This window comes from Neomonachus schauinslandi, chromosome 3, assembly GCF_002201575.2.
Source record: "Neomonachus schauinslandi chromosome 3, ASM220157v2, whole genome shotgun sequence".
Lineage (NCBI taxonomy): Eukaryota > Metazoa > Chordata > Mammalia > Carnivora > Phocidae > Neomonachus > Neomonachus schauinslandi.
The window spans coordinates 20,977,908-20,983,976 of NC_058405.1; positions in this window are offsets into that span (position 1 = coordinate 20,977,908).

Below are 6,069 nucleotides of genomic sequence, written 5' to 3' on the forward strand. Positions count from 1 at the left end.
TGCATGCACGTAAGCATAATAAAAGTATCAGCACAGTTAAAAGGTATTATTTTTAGCACTAACCAAGGACTAGCCACTGAGGTTATGATTTAACAAGAAGTAGCTCTCTGAATTCTCACAAAAAACCATATTTCTGTGCTCATTGTACAGTTGTGATAACTGAGACTCAGCCATTTTAGTCATTTGTTTATGTTATAACCGCCAAAATCTAGGTGGCAGAGGTTTCTGTGTGTTTATAATCACCATGGAATAGGAGCATGCCATAGAATGTGATTTATTGTAAACGTACCTTATCTCCACTGGAAGGAATCAATTATCAGGAAGCTCATTTTTTATAGTATCTCATGCTCACATTCGTTGTTCAGCTGTTATTCTCTCACTCCCCCATTTTTCCGACCTCCTCTTCCCTCAATCTCTCACCTCCGCTTCTCTCTGCATTTTCCCAACTTCTTGTCTGCAGACATGCTTCCTCTGGTAAAAATTCCATAATCTGACTGGTTTCTATGTCTAACTTAATTGGATTATAGACCTCATTTAAGAATTATCAAAAGACAACCAACTGTGTGAATTAGGTTCAGAGGATAGTTACATACTCATGTAGATTTTTAATCCTATGAAACTGAAGTGGTCAATTAAGAAATTGATTATTAAACTCTGAGTGTTGATACGTTTTTTTCATACGATGTTTGACCTACGATTTAATGGAAAACCTAAAATAGATAAGTCAAATATGTTCCATTAGAGCATTTTATTCCAAGTATTCTAAAATTTTAGACACCTCATGTGAATCTTTAAATCTATTACTTATATCTAAACATCTATGGGTACCCAATAATAAATTATATATCTATTTTGAATCCCACTTCAGTAGTCACCTAATGCTCATATTTTTCTTTCACCTACCCTGAAAACACTATTCTGTTCCTTCAGAGTACATCAGTGTCTGTACTTTCTTCCCCTGGCCCTGTTCGGCGTTTAGAATGTAATAGAGATAAGGTTGACACCCTTGTCTGTTCTGCTATATTCAATTTCACAGTAGTTAGCAATTCCATAGAAGAGCCTGCCATTACTCTGAATCTATCTCATGTAAAAATTCAGGAAATTTATCTCAGCCTATTTATTTCAAAGACAGACACCTGAATTGGTGGGATATACATGTTCACTTTTAGCCAACATTCTTCTGGCATATGCTATGACAAGTGAATTTCCATTCTGAAGTTGATGTTAAGCACCCTCTAAGCAAGTGGCAGTTGCATTAACAGCATAAGGCAAATGCAATAATCCTGTTATCAATCCCTTTGCTTCTAGTTTATTCCCTACCAAAATCAATCATTTTAACTGCTGCTATGTAATCTTCCAAAATATCACTTTCACCATGTCATAATATTGGCCAAAATGCTATAGTTGTCAAAAGTTGTTGCCTCAAAGAATAATTTCCTTTCTACATTTTTTCAGTTTCCAAACTGGCTTTCTAACTTTATATATTAATACTATAATATCAATGTTTTCCATGCTAATTGAAGTATTTGACTAAAAGCTTTCATACTGCATCTTCCTGATTTTCTAACACTCCATGAAATAATACTGAAGACGTGCTTCTTTATAAGTCACAATCTTCTCTATTTTTGCATGGGAATTTCAGAATAGATGTTTATCTTTTTCTGATCCCACCTCCCCCCAAAATTCTGGGGCTGATGTGGACACAAATTCTATAACCTCTATTAACTTCCTTATTAAAGGATGATATTATGCACTATCTGGGTCTTAAATTATTCCAGTTTTCTCTTTCTTACGATGTAGGACTTGTGTAATGCAGTGTATGTTCTGTCAAACTGTTGATGTTAAATATCTGAAGATAACCCAAGATTCGGTAAATCTAGTAAAGCCCAGTTACATTGTAATTATTGGTGATGTTACTATAGGTCAAAAGCTCAAAGGAAAAAAAAATACAAATTAAAAGATTAAGATACAATTGTAAATTCATTTAAATATGTCGTCTAGTAATGTATCCCCCTCTCTACATTTATATAATGTATTCATTTATCATGTTATGTTGTAAAGAGAATAAAATTAAAGCCATTTGTTGAATGCATGTCTGAAAATATTGACTGTAATACTGGTTTGGGTAAAACTGCAAAAAAATCACGTCACAGGTTTTAGCCTTAATATGAACAAATTTGTATATGGTCTTCAGGTTTCATGAAAATCATACATTGTCCTCAGCCAGGTTGCTTTTATCTTTGTTTTGAGTATGACAGAATACCAATGAAGCATGATTTTTCCAACAGTGTCCTGGAAGTTCTATCAATGTCACGTTAGGTCATCTACAAGCCTACTTCATCCATCAAAACTACTTTGACCTTCCCAATACAATGTCATAATATTTTGAATTTAAATCCCTATGTTCTCAATCTATTACTTTCTTCAGTATAATGTAATATAGGTATTATATGTTCATGTCCTATGTCAACATACGGATTATGTTTTAAAGGTTGGCATCTTGCCTAGAGTTGGTATATAGCTAGAGGAATTCCAAATCTCTTTTATTGGCTACACCATTTTTTTTAAAAAATATTTTATTTATTTATTTGACAGAGAGAGAGAGACAGCTAGAGAGGGAACACAGCAGGGGGAGTGGGAGAGGGAAAAGCAGGCTTCCCGCTGAGCAGGGAGACCGATGCGGGGCTCGATCCCAGGACACTGGGATCATGACCTGAGCCAAAGGCAGACACTTAACGACTGAGCCACCCAGGTGCCCCTGGCTATACCATTTTAAGAAATATCCTACATCTTTATACTTTTATCCTAAATATAAATAAAAAGTGATTTAATAATTGTTCATTTGTTCACTTGTTAATTTAATAAATATTTACTAGATGTACTTATATATCAGGCACAGTGAATAAAAGTGTGGGTAAGGTAGAGTTCCCACCTTCAAGGTCTTAAACACTAATAAAAGCCAATGGCTAAACAATGAAAATCTCAATTTCTGATGTTTATAGGCAACAAGAAAAGGATATATGAAAATGTAGACTTTGGCAAGTACCCACTCTTACCAAGTGAGGGAGGGCATGAATATAAAGAAGCTAGTAATAATAGAAGTTAGCACTTGTTTACTATATAAAACACAGAGTACATTATTTAGTTTAATCACACAACAAAATTTTAGGTACACTGGCAAAGTTGCCCTGGTGCCCAGTATGTTTAACTATTAGTTATACTATATTCTGTCAGTATCTTTTTAAACTGAGGTCTGAACGGTAAGTCTAAGATAAAAGGAAAAAAAAAAAATAGAGTGAGGAGGATAGATTCTATACAGAAATACGTCATGTTCAAAGGACAGAGGCAAGGAAAACAAAATGCATTTTTGGAATAAAAGGTTTTCAGGATCACCTGAATAAAGATTACAGTGAGATATATCTCTATTCTAGGTCTCAAGTGTCGTATCATTACATATTAAATTTAGAGACAATTTTAAAAAGGAATGAAAGTGATAAGAGGATAGTAAGTATTTTAAGACAAAGATATGGCAAGGTTTGTAGGAAGGCATGCAGAAAGATCATTCTGCCTGCAATGTGAAAAATAAATTGCAGAAAGTGCAGTTCTAATAAGGATAGGTCAAATTATTTTAAGCAAACCTGAAATGAGGAAAATTCTACCTAAATTTAAAAGACATAACCTAAAATTCTGAAGAAATGAAAAAATAAAATACAACACTTTGAAATTTCCATGCCAAATAATGGAGAAAGGCCTGAATTTATAAAGGTAAATAGAGTATTGAAACAACAAAGTTTTTCATATTCTGATGGCATTTGTGGATGCCACAGACCTAGACTTAAGTTTCAAAACTTTCCAGCATAAGGAGGAAAAAGTCAAATCCAAAAATATACCCCAAGGTACGGAGTTTCTAAGACACCCTGCCCTGCATTATGGTGATAGCACAAAACTCTACATACCTTGAGGATAGTAGCAAAGGAGAAATTCAACCATCCTACCCTGCCCACAATAAAACTGAGTTGGTGCTGAGCAGGTCCGAACAACTATAGCAACCACAACAATAAAGCTGAGAAATGGGAGAAATCCTTAAAAAGCACTGGCAGCAGATGAGCAGTGTAAAAGTTCCTATCCTAGAAACACATGGTCTGTGCTGATCAAAGAACCTGAAGCAAGGACTTTGTCTTTTATGAGTTTTGGTCTGGTTATGCTCCTGGAAAGCAAACACAAAGCATTTCCAAAACACATTTTTCTTAGACAATGATCAGCACACAAAGAACCCAGATGCTCAAGGAGGCCAAGCAAGGTGCCAAGCATTCATGACAACAGATCCACACACCTTTTGCATATATACATTATCAAACTACACAGCAGCCTAAAAAGATCAATATGAAACAAAGTTTGGGCAAGTTTACTATAAGAACCATGATGAGGCTCTATTTAAAGATACTTAAAGAGGATTTAAGTAAATATATATATCATACTCATCAACTGGAAGACTCAGTTATGTAAAGCTATAGTGATAGATTAATAGTCTTAATAAATTCAGCACAATATTAAGTCTTAATAGATTCAGTGCAATATTAACTAAAACTTCAACATTTAAAAAAATTTCAACATTTTTTAAATGGAAATGTATAAGCTAAAACTTGTAAGAAAACACAAGGAAGAGCCAAGACACTCTTAAAGACTAAAGAACAATTATGAAAGGAGAAGTTACTCTACCAGATAGAGATTTACTACACAGCAAAATGAGTAATACTCTTTCATTTAGTCACAGGCATAGATAAACGTCTGAAAGAGAGCCCCTAAACGGACCTATGTACACATGGTAATTTGATGCATAACAGATGTGCCGCTGCAAATCAAAGGGGAAAACAGAGTTTTGTTTTGTTTTGTTTTTTTAATAAATGGAGTTTGGCAATACTATGGTACTATAAAGATTTTATAAGACAGAATATTTTAGGTAGCATATCAATAAATTCAACACTTCGTAGGATGAAAACTACACAAAGAAAACTCAAAAGCAGCTCCAAGGGACTAAAAACAATTAACCAAAAAAAGAAAGCCATTTTGGGAGCCAAAGGAGGGGGAGGAGCAATTATTCAGAGATAAAGATTGTCAAGGTTTTTGAAAATATCCTTTGGAAACCTCACCAATATAATATTGATATTGTTCACGCAATTTTTACAGATTTGAAGAACTAACATATTTGAGGAATTCCTGGTGTAATAAAGTCAATTGTAACTTACTGTAACAGGCTTGGTGCTGTGTATGGGAAGTCTTCACAGGAAGAGTGCTTTGATTGGGCTTTGTATTCTCTGTCACATGCCTCTGAGATAATTATTACATCAGTGTGAGCCAGGTATATAACAGGGTTGTCACATCTAGGGTGGAGTAAAGGGTATCAGCAGGTTCCTCCTGGTTATACTACGAACGAACAAGGAGAAAAGCTAATGAAACAGGTGAGGACAGTTTCTCTGGGATTCAGAATTTTTAAAGAGAAAATTTCTGATCTGAATGGCCAAGCTCAACCACGATACTGCAGCCCCTGCCATGGAGAATGCTTCCCCTACTTCACACTTTAAAACTACCAGAAACAGTAAGGACTTGGCCTTGCTCCTTCCAACTTACACAAACTGCATGCCAAGTATGTGGTACCTCCAAGGCAAGTAAGCTCAAAATCCAAAATAATAGGTACTTAAGAATCAAACTACAATAAGAAAAAGACATTGGAATAAAAAACCCACATTACATAAACCAGATACAATGAACCACAAGAAAATATTAAATTAAGAATAATACCTCAAAGAGATGATAGATCCCACAACATCATGAAAAAGGGAGAACTAGTTATAAAGAAGAATGAGCATAAATATTAGGTAAAAAATAATGAGTTGAAATAATTCACTAGGTGGAGAAATAACAGAACCGATAAAATTTAAAAATATAAATTAAACTGAAATTCAATAAAGGAACTCTTTTTTTTTAAAAGATTTTATTTATTTATTTGAGAGGGAGAATGAGAGAGGGAGAGAGAGCATGAGATGGGGAGGGTCAGAGGGAGAAGCAGAC